At 46.4% G+C, this 11,832-nt stretch overlaps 1 pseudogene; it reads left to right on the top strand.

Moving 5' to 3' along the window:
- Positions 1–472: 472 nt before the first annotated feature.
- On the top strand, positions 473–1,347 carry LOC110580509 (annotated as a pseudogene).
- The last annotated feature ends 10,485 nt before the right edge of the window (positions 1,348–11,832 follow it).

Raw genomic sequence — 11,832 nt, 5'->3', positions numbered from 1 at the left:
GTTCTAAAGCAAGTTCTATGATGACAGAAATCAGCCCAGTGGTTGCTCGAAGTGAGAAAAACTAGAAATTGACTAGAGAGAGGCATAAAGGAACTTCTTAGGATGTTAAAAATGTTCCCTGTCTTAATTGGGGTGGTAGGTACACAGATTTATATGCCACATTCCATCACATCCCATTTTATTGTATCTAAGTTATATGGCATTAAGTTGATTAAAAAGAAACTAGCTCCATGGGGCACCTGGGTGGCTCAGTCAGTTAAGCATCCGACTCTTGGTTTCGGCTCAGGTCATGATCTCAGGGTCACGGGCTCTAGAGTCTGCTTGAGATTCTCTCTCTCCCTCTCCCCCCATTCATGCTTTCTTTCTCAAATAAATAAATCTTAAAAAAAAAAAAAGTGATGAGACAAACCACTTGGGTACATGGGTATCTGGGAGAAAAGTGTTCCTGGCAGAGGGACTATCATGTGGAAGCATGCCTAGTGAGTTCCAGATACAGCAGAGAGGTGGGTGTGGCCGGAGCAGAGGGAGGGAGGGAGCGACTGCAGATGAGGTTGGAACTCAGAACTGGAGACCAGATGGCACAGGACCTCACAGGCCATGGTGAGGCTCATTCTGGAACAGGATCATCGGCTGCTAGAGCAGAACCAGTAGAAGCAGGGAGACCAGGGAGGGGCTATTCCAACAATCCAGGGAGAGATGGCATTGGGCAGGGGAGAAGCTGAGAAGGGGCAGAGTCTGGATACCTTGTGAAGAAAGAGTTTGCTTTTGGCTTTCGGCTCGGGGAGGCAAAGGTGGAACTTTCTTCAGTCGTCCTGAATCTGGGTTCATCCGACACCAGCCACCTCTGCCGTGCCGCCTAAGTTCGACCCCAACAAGATCAAAGTCGTGTACCTGAGGTGCACCGGCAGCGAAGTCGGTGCCACGTCTGCCCTGGCCCTGAAGATCGGCCCTCTGGGTCTGTGTCCAAAAAAGGTTGGTGATGACATCGCCAAGGCAACCGGTGATTGGAAGGGTCTAAAGATTACAGTGAAACCGACCATTCAGAACAGACAGGCCCAGATTGAAATGGTACCTTCTGCCTCTGCCCTGATTATCAAAGCCCTCAAGGAACCACCAAGAGACAGAAAGAAGCAGAAAAACATTAAGCACAGTGGAAATATCACTTTTGACGATATTGTCAATATTGCCCGATGGATGTGACACCGATCTTTAGCCAGAGAACTCTCTGGAACCATTAAAGAAATCCTGGGGACTGCCCAGTCTGTGGGCTGCCATGTTGATGGCCGCCACCCTCATGACATCATAGATGACATCAACAGTGGTGTGGTGGAATGCCCAGCTAGTTAACTACAAAGGAAAATGTTTCAATAAAGGATCATTTGACAACCAAAAAAAAAGAAAGAGTTTGACAGGGTTTCTGAAGGAATCAGATGTGGGATGTGAGAAACAAGGCAATCAAGAAGTACTCCATGATTTTTGGACTGAGCAACTGGAAGAAAGGAATGATCATCTGCTAAGATGGGAAAGAGTGCAGGGGGAGGAGGAGGTCTGTGCACAGCGCAGGAGTCCTTTTAGACATGTTAAGTCCCAGGGTATTAGCTATCCAAATGGAAACGCCGAGTGGGCAGTCAGGTAGTGAGCCTGGAGCTCAGAACAGACATCTAAGCGGGAGATACAAATGTGAGCATCAGCAGCCCATGGGTGGCAGTGAAAGCCACAAGGCTGGATGACGTTTCTCCAAAGCGAGGGCAGCTAGAGAAGAGGGGAGGCTTCTGAAGATCCAGCCCTGAGGCCCTCTAGTCTTGGGGAGAGAGGTCTCTCATCCTAGGGGGAGATGAGGACCCAGCAGTGGAGACTGAGGAGTTCCTGGAGAGGCAGCAGGCAAGCCAGGGGGGCGCTGTCCCCCCGCCAAGAGAAGACAGTGCTACAGATGAAGCAACATGGCATTCGCTGGTGAACTTGACACGGACAGTTGGGGTACACTGTAGGGGTGTAAGCCTGCTTAGAGTGGGTTCAAGACGGACCTCGAGGAGAGCAGTTAGGGACAGCAGACAGAAACAACTTTTTGGAGGAGTCCTGGTATAAAGGCAAAAAAGAGGAACAGGGTGGTTGCTGGAAAGTGGGACAAGAGGGTTTTATTAACAGGGAGAGATCATACTTTCAAATTGGTAACTACCAACCTTACATCTGAGATCATTTTCGATCCTTGCTTAGTATTGATCCTATGTGAATGAATATGCCACTGGACTTACCAATCTCAAAGTATTACATTATGTAATTACCGAGATAATTAGCATAATCAGACTGGGAAAGCCCACAGGAATGTTTGCAAAAAGGTAAGAGGAGCTCTGTCTGGGACTCAGGGGGTTAATATTCATCGTGCTTGTTTGGACTTTCCAACACTTCCCCAGCACGTGTGCATTACTTGTACTGGATGATTCTTTACAATAAAGCAGAGATAGTCTCAGCATGACTCATGAGACCCTCCTCATGGCCTATGTAGTTGCCTAGATACTGTCACTGTCTTTGGATATGCACAAGCTATTCCCTCTGCCTGTGGGCCTACTGTATGCCAGGCCCAGCCCCAGCTGCTTCTCCCATTGGTCACTCAGGACCACGGCCCTGAGGGCAGGCCCCCCAACACAGTGCCCCACACAAGTGCTCAGGGGACAGATGCATAGCTAGACGGTGTCCTGTTATCCAGGTTTTGGATCACTGCTCCAAATACCTGGAAGAACTTCTGACTCTGAGCTCCTGACTCAAGCACCCCAGGCAGAAGGAAGAGAAACCCCAGGCAGGGGTGTTAGGAGCAGGCTTCTCAGAGATGCCCTTCCTGGACCAGGGGAGCCTGTCAGAACCCCAACTCAAGAAAGGAGACCCATCAGGGCATGAAAAGGCCCAGGTGACCCAGTGTTCTGTGGACTCCCAGGGTCTTTTCAACTTTTGTTCGCACTAACACCTTAATTATTATTTTACTAATGTTTTTAAGTTTTTAAAAATCGTGGTAAAGATACGGGTAACAGAAAAATTCACCATTTTAACCACTTCTAAGTGTACAGTCCAGTAGTGTTAAGTATGTTCACATTGTTGTGCAACCGATCTCCAGAACTTTTCATCTCGCAAAACTGAAACTCTGCACCCGTTTAACAACAGCTTTCCGCACACTCTCCCCTGGCCCCTGACAACCACCATTCCACTATGAATTTGACTACCCTAAGGACTTTATATAAGTGGAATCATACACTGTTTGTTGAGATGGGGCTTATTTCAGTTAGCATAATGTCTTGGAGCTTCATCCATGTCGTACCATGTGTCAAAACTTCCTTTTTTAAGGCTGAATACCATCGTGCCTTGTATGGATATACCAGTTTGTTTGGCCGTTCATTTGTGGCTGGACGCACGGGTTGCTTCCACCTCTTGCTATTGTGACTGGTGCTGCTATAAACCTGGTGTGCAAGTATCTCTTCCAGATCCTGATTTCAATTCTTTCAGATACATACCCAGAGATTATATGGTGGTTACTAGTTTTAATTTTTTAAAGAAAAGTTAAAGAACTTCCATACTGTTTTCTACAGTGGCTGCACCATTTTACATTCTCACCAACAGTGTAAAGGTCCCAATTTCTCCCCATCCACACTAACGTGTTATTTTTTGGGTTTTTTGTTTTTGTTTTTGATTTATAATAGCCATCCTAATGGGTGTGTGGTTATCTTTAAAAGATTTTGATTGTGAAACACACATACAGTGCATGCAAGAACCTTACACTGGACTGGACAGTTGTATAGAGAACATCCATGGAATTCTTGACACAGGTCATGAAATAAATACTAATGGTGTCCCGGAAACAGCCCCTGCCCTGTCTATTTCTCTTATCATCTCTCTCCCTCACCTCCCTACACTCCCCAGCTAAACACCCTTCTGGCTTTTACAGTAATACCTTCCTTGCTTAACTTTACAGTTTTACCACAACCTTGCACCCATAAACAACAGTTTCTATTTTGCCAGTGTTTGACCTTGGTATAAACGAAATCGTTTTGTGTGTTACTCTTCTGCTTAACTTTGGGTAGGTAAGATTCATCAACGTTCATACAGCTCTCATTTCTGGGTTTTCCGTATAGAATTTCACAGCAGGAAAATTCACCTTCAGTCTCTTCCAATACAAATCCACAGATAGTGACGCTGTACCTGTCTCCTGGGGCTTCCAGGCAGGGGTCTCCATGGCGCCGCCACTCGGCAGCATTCCCCGGAGGTGTGGGCAGCTCTGCAGCCTCCTGGAGCTCAGCGACAGCCTGCTGGGGAGCCCCGGGGGGTCGCACACGCAGTCCCGGCTGCACAATCACGCACGCGGAGCCCCCTACGCCCCCCAAGGTCGGGGTCAGGCAGGCTCAGCAAGCGACCCACACCCCATCACTCGGGCCCCACACACTCAGGCCGGCTTCGGGCTCAGCTGCTGTGAACTAGAGGGCGCGGAGCCCGGCCTCGAAGACAGGTCCCGGGGCTGACCGCCCTCCCAAAAAGCCCAGCGACAGCCACAAAAGAGCAGCCCAAAAACAGCCGTGGGAAGGTGCGCCTACGCGGACCTAGAGCGAACTACAACTCCCGGGAGTCTTTGCGCTGCGCAGACAGCGGACTCCATTTCCCAGATGCTCTGACCACCGACAAAGAGGAGCTTGTAGCACAGCTTTCTGGGAAGTGTAGTCCCAGTGTCAGGCTGGACGGCAGCGCGTGTGTCTAATTGCAGGGGTGTCCAGAAGATGGTGCCGAGGAACATGGAATGATTCTGTCATTCGTCCAAGTATCCAGGTGGATTCGGGTGGGTCCCAGTCCATATCCGTCTTTGCAGAAAAGGCTCATGCACCTCATGCCCTAAGGATACTAGTGGTGGTGGGTTTTACCAGGCTTCCTGCCCCTGCTGCCCCTAACCTGAGGTCGCAAGGAGGGACAGGGGTAGGGAAATCCTCAGCCCTGCTCTCAGGCCCAGTGATCCTGATGTTGGTCCCTCCTCACGAGCAGGGCAAGGAGGGTCTGGTCCATCCTTGACACAGTGCTCGAACAATTTCACCCTTCTTGACTTGAATCCCAGGTTCAGCTTTGGCCATAAGCTGTACCCAGCCAGCACCAGCACAACCCTGCTGTGGTTGCTGGCTTCCAGAATGGCCACTATAAATATCGTCTCCTGATAGTGACATCTTTGTGTAATACTTCCCAAACTGAGTAGGGATGACTTGTGTAACAGAAATAATATTGTGGATATACTGGTGTGTGAATTATGAAGCTAGGTCATGAAAGACATTGATTGAAGCTTCAGCCTTGCTGTCTTGGATCACTGACTCTTGGGGAAGCCAACACCACATCTTAAGTATACTTGAGCAATCTGGAGAGTTCCACATGGGAGGAAACTTGGGCCACCTGCCTACAGCCAGCAGCAACTTGCCACCCACAGAAAGATTGATCTTGAAAGTGGACCTCCCAGCCCTCATGACATTTTAACTGCAAACTTATAAAAGATCTCGAGCCAGAGCAAGCCAAGAATAGCCAGACGTGAGGTACAAGAATATAAGTTTATTGTTTTAAGTCACCAATTCAGGGGTAATTTGTTGTACAGCAATAGATAACAAGTACAGGTAAAAGTAGTATATATAATTAAAGCAGATAACTAAATCCAGTATTTAGAAATAGGATGCTGTGGCCTCAAAAACTGGATTGTGGGAGAAGTTTTGGAACCAGCAAAGAGCAGAAGCTAAAAGGAATTTGAGAAGAGTGGTAATGAAAGCATAATTGCCTTTGAAGGATCTATTTAGAAGAAGTCTGATGGCCTTGAAGGATACTTCAGATGATGAGGTGCCTGGGGGGCTCAGTCAGAAGATCATGTGACTCTTGATCTTGGGGTCATGAGTTCGAGCCCCATGTTGGGGGTAGAGATTACTTAAATAAAAAAATATTTTTTAAAAAGCATACTTTGGATGAGAGCTTAAAGGAAATGGAGGAGAATGTTGGACATTGGAGAGATGGGAGTCCTTGCTGCATAGTGGCAGAAAATTTAGCAATGCAGTCACCTGTAGTAACATGGAAAGCAGAAAAGGTACCTAATAAACTGGGTGATCTAGCTAAGGAAATTTCCCGACAGAGTGTTGAAGGTGCTTCCTGGCTTCTTGCTGCTCATAGGAACGTAGGAGAGGGGAGAAATTCACCATTAAACAAAAAGGAGTGAGGTCTTGCTGCGTCTGAAAATTCCCAGGCTCTCCAGATGGCAAATGATGCTGAAATCAGGAAATGGTTTACAGGCAAAGATTAAATCTAGGGCACAGTCAGGAAAAATGCTATGAAGATGAAGTTGTATGAAAAGATGCTCAATATCATTAGCCATCAGGGAAATGCACAAAACTACCCTGAGGTACCACTTCACACCCCCTCCAGAATGGCTATAACCAAAAGAGGTAGTAACAAGTAGTGGCAAGGATGTGGAGCAATTGGTACCCTCATACAGTGCTGTTGGGAATGTAAAATGGTACAAAAATGCCTTGGAAAACAGTCTGGCAGTACCTCAAAAGGCTGAAAATAGAGTACTATATAACCTAGCAATTCCACTCTTAGGCATATACCTAAGATAAATGAAGACTTATGTCCACACAAAAACTTGTACATGAATGTTCATAGCTCTCCTATTCATAGTAGCCAAAAAGTGGCAACAACCCAAATGTCCACCAAATGATGAATGGATAAATAAAACGAGGAATAGCCATACAATGGAATATTAGTCATTGTAAAAAGGGATAAAATATTGATACATGCTACAATATGGATGGATCTTGCAAATATTATAGTAAATGAAAGAATACAGTCATAAAAGACCACATGTTGTATGGCTTCATTTATATAAAATGGACAGAGTAGGCAAATCTATAGAGACAGAAAGTAGATTAGTGGTTACCTAGGGCTGAGAATCTGGGGAAAATAGGCAGTGATTGCTAATGATTCTGGGGGGGGTAATTTGTTTGAGAGGTGATGAAAATATTCAAAATTGACTGTGGTGATGGTTACACAACTCTGTGAATATACTAAAACCCATCAAATTGTTCATTTTAAATGGGTGAATTATATGGACTGTGAGTTAAATCTTAATAAAGCTTTTAAATTAAAAAAAGAAATTATAAAATTATTTGTTATTAACTGAGAAAAGTCTAAGTGTGGTGCCTCAGAAAGCTATTCAAACCAAAGAGCTTCTTAGAAGCATAAGTATGTTGTCTTTTGGACAACTCAGTGTAAGTCCGCGGTAAAAAAGGACTTATTTCAAAGAGATTTCTGGGTGTGGATTTTGTCCAATTGAGTAAACTCCATTAAGATTCACCGGAGACCTGCACTACTTTTAAGAGAATTATATTGGCAAAAGTGCTACCAGCTTGGACTAAAAGGGAAAGAGACAGTACGAAAGGAAAAGAGGCCTTCTAATGTTCAAGAGGCCTTCTAACGTTTCTATAGGATGAGAATCAGACTGATAACACAGTCTGTATGTCTTCATATATTTGTGTTCTGTGTGAGTTTGTGTACCACTGCAGCCCTTGCAGATCTACCAGAATGATTGTGTATGCACACTGTGGCTCACGGTTCTCATCTGTGCTCTCTCTGGGGGCATGTGCTTCTATGTGACGCTGTAAGCACTTCCCTATTTACAGGACAGAAAGTGGGTCTGTGTGCTGGCCGCTATCTCACAGTCTGGTCTGTCGGCGGGGGGCGGGGGGGGGGTGTGACTGTGTGAGCATGCATCTGCATACAAGTGACATCATATCCTACAGGTCTGGGCCATGTGTAACTCTGTGCGCTTCTACTTGTGACTTCTATCTCATGGTCTGTACACACATGCACCTGAGTGTTATCTGATGGCTCTTGTCTCACAGTTCTGGTTTGCGTCTCCCTGTTTGTGTGTGTGTGTGTGTACATGTGTGTGCTTGGCGGGTGAGTGTGGAGAATGCAGATCGTGTGACCTCTGAGTGAGAAAGATAAGACTCTAGAGACACCTGCCAGGTCCTGAGGGATCCTGGCTGTTGACCTACTCTTTGTTCCCATCCTCAAGGGTAGGAGTGGGTCCATTTGTCTTTTCCCAGAAGATCAGGTCCTTTGCTTGAGACCACCCAGAACAGGAAGGAAGGTGCCCTCAGGAAGCCCCAGCTGCTGCCCTTGACCCTGGGCTTTTCTTCTGATGGCAGTGGGGGTGAGTTATGAGGGGAAGAGTCTGCAGAGGTACATAACTGCCCCTGCCTCCCTATCCTGGATAGAAACGTGGCCACCCTGAGGGTCTGCCACACACATGAAAGGGTGAGACATCTGCTGGGTTTTTTTCTGGGAATGGCCATGGCAAGATGTGGGGACTCTGGGCACAGAAATAAGGCCATGGGTAGGGTGCACCAGGGGGCCAGTACTGCCCACTGCTCACTTGGTGGGGACACAAGGCCAGTGTGCCAGGCACTAGGGGCTGTCCAGCTAGAAGGAAGAAGCCAAATAATTGTGCCATCCTGGGACAGAGGGGCCATATAATCAAGAGACCTGGGACTAAGGCCCTTGCTTTACTGACCAAGGACAAGTGAAGTTCAGTGAGGGTGTCAGAAGCACATTTTTTGCATTTCTCCCTGGAGTCCTTTAAGCATCAGGGCCAGAACATGATGATGAGGGGCAGGCAGGTCTCCAGGCAGTTCCTGCTTTCACCTGCCTTTCCACGAGTCCTATGGACCTGGACACTTTGGGGTAAGCCCCAGGTGAGAGGGCTCCTCCCTGGGCTCAGCCTCTACTCCCCTTCTCCCTGGGAGCAACTTGAGAACAAAGAGAGATGGAGAGAAGGAAAAGAAGAAGAAAAAAGGAAGGAAGGAAGGAAGATTGGACAATAAGCTTTAGTTATCTCAGACATACGGGAAAGACCCAAAAAAAGTGATTATCAGCCAACAATGCCTATTTTTATTTCTTCCTGATCAAAAATATGCCCACCCATCTGGATGACTGACATACGTCAGAGTGCCTTCCCTGCCAGAGGTCCGCCCTTGCCTGGCCTTGGCTTTGGGGGCCAAAGGCAGCCAGGCCTGGTTCCCAAGCTAATCCCCCATGGGCTGGGAATTCTGATGGGAGCAGCCAGTGTGCCCAGTTGGACTGAGGGTCCTAGAGGATTGTGGGGCCAGGAGTCATTAGACGCTCCCACAAGGAGGGCACTTGGAGGAGGAGGACCTGCGAAGTCCCAGAGAGAGCGGGTCAGCACAGTCCTAATTCCTGCAGGCCCCATTCTCAGCTCCAGCCCCCAGGCACCTTGGCTCTACTTCCTGCCTCTGAATTCTGTGAGCCTCTCTTGAACCCCACAGTAAACTGTGTCTGTCTTAAACTAGCCTGAGACCCAAAGAGCTCTGTGGGTGATTACCAGTAAGACAGCTACTAACATTTCCTCCTATCTCCGTAAGTACAGGCTATATCTCCCTGCAGGAGGGCGTTCTGTTGCTATAAGAAAACCACCCCAAATTCAGTGATGTAAAACTAACATTTTATTGTGTTCATGGGTCCTGTGAGCCAGGAATTAAGATGGGGCATGGGGGCTCATCTCTGCTCCACAGTGAGCAGACTGAGGTCTCAGCCAGGTAGACTGTCATAGTTCGAGGTGACTTCATGGTTGAGGGTTGGAATTATCTGGAGGCTTTATCACTGGCATGGCTGGCAGCTGGGTGGGAAGACTCAAAGACAGTGTTCAGCCTGGACTCAACCTGAGAACCTAATCACGGTCTCTTCATGTGGTGTGGGCTCCTCCCAGCATGGTGGCCAGGTTCTGGGGAGTGTCCTGCAAGAGAGCAATGTCCCAAGAAGCCACACAGACTTTTATGACTCGGTCTTGGGAGCCACACAGCATCACTCCCACCATAGTCTGTTGGTCAAAGCAGTCACGAACCATCCCAGATTCAAAGGGAGGGGGCATAGAGTCCACCTCTCAGTGTGACGTTTGTCAGAATGTTTGTGGCCATTTTTAAAAACCACCACAGTTTACTCTGACCAAAAAGTATTTACCTTCATTCTTCCCGCATGCAAAATACACTCACCCCTTGCAAGCCCCACCCCCAAGTCTTATCCTGTTATGGCCCTGGGCTCAGGTTCAAGGTCCAGAATCTAAATCCAGTATCTAAACCAGGTACAGGTGCAGGTGAAACTCCTCAGGTGCAGTCCTTGGTTTGACTTTGAGTGGGACTTCTCTTGATCTGAAGACCTGCAAATGTGTATACCTTTGAATTAATGTTTTTGTATTCTTTGAGTAAATACCCACTAGTAGGATTGCTGGATCATAGGGTAGTTCTATTTTTTACTTTTCTGAGGAACCTTCATACCATTCTCCACAGTGGCTGCACCAGTTTGCATTCTCCATATCCTCACCAACACCTGTTTTTTCTTGAGTTTTTGATTTTAGCCATTCTGACAGGTGTGAGGCAATAATCTCATTGTAGTTTTTTGATTTGCATTTCCCTGATGATAAATAATGATGAACATCTTTTCATGTGTCTGTTGGCCATCTGAATGTCTTTTTTGGAGAAATGTCTGTTCATGTCTTCTGCCCATTTTTTAATTCGATTATTTGTTTTTTGGGTGTTGAGTTTTATAAGTTATTTATATGTATTTTGGATACTAACCCTTTATCAGATATGTCATTTACAAATATCTCCCATTCCATAGGCCGCCTTTTAGTTTTGTTGATTGTTTCCTTTGCTGTGCAGAGTTGGTTTGTCTTTTTTTTTAATATATATAGTCCTAATAGTTTGTTTTTGTTTTTGTTTCCCTTGCCTCAGGGCAGCTATCTGGAAAGAAAGTTGCTATGGCCAATGTCAGAGAAGTTACTGCCTGTGCTCTCTTCTAGGATTTTATGATTTCAGGTCTTACACTGAGGTCTTTTATTTTTTCCCAAAAATTGATTGATTGATTGATTGATGAGAGACAGAGAGAGCAGGGGGAGGGGTAGAGGGAGAGGGAGAGAGAGAACTCCGGGCTGAGTGCAGAGCCCGACTCGGGCCTCAATCCTAGGACCTTGAGATAACCACCTGAGCCAAAACCAAGAGTCAGCTGCTCAACCAACTGAGCCAGCCAGATGACCCTCACATTTAGGTCTTTAGTCAATTTTTAAAAAAGATTTTATTTAGGGGCGTCTGGGTGGCTCAGTTGATTAAGTATCTGCTTTCGGCTCAGGTCATGATCCCAGGGTCCTGGGATTGAGCCCTGCATCTAGCTCCCTGCTCTTCAGGGAGCCTGCTTCTCCCTCTCCCTCTGCCTGCCACCCCCTCTGCTTGTGCTTGCTCTCTCTCTCTCTCTCTCTCTCTGTCAAATAAATAAATAAAATCTTTAAAAAAAAAGATTTTATTTAGTCGTGCCTGGGTGGCTCAGTCAGTTAAACATCTGACTCTTGATTTCAGCTCAGGTCATGTTCTCAGGGTGGTGGGATCCAGCCTGGCACTGGGCTCCATGCTCAGCAGGAGTCTGCTTGAGATTCTCTCCCTCCACTCCTCCCCCCACTTGCACACTCTCTTTCTTTCTCTAAAATAAATAAATAAATAAATATTTAAAAAATAAAGTCTATTTTGTCTGATGTAAGTATTGCTACTCTGGCTTTCTTCATGATAAATGTTTCTCCATCCCCTCACTTTCAATCTGCAGGTGTCTTCAGGTCTAAAATGAGTCTCTTGTAAGCAGCATATAGATGGGTCTTGGTTTTTTATCCATTCTGTCACCCTGATTTGATTGGAGTGTTTATTCCACTTACATTCAAAGTAATTATTGATAGGTATGTATTTATTGCCATTGTATTACCTGTTTTGTGGTTATTTC

The sequence above is a fragment of the Neomonachus schauinslandi genome, chromosome 14 (genome assembly GCF_002201575.2).
Source record: "Neomonachus schauinslandi chromosome 14, ASM220157v2, whole genome shotgun sequence".
Classification (NCBI taxonomy): Eukaryota; Metazoa; Chordata; class Mammalia; order Carnivora; family Phocidae; genus Neomonachus; species Neomonachus schauinslandi.
The sequence above is the reverse complement of the archived record's forward strand: the minus strand, read 5'-3'. Positions and strand labels throughout refer to the sequence as shown.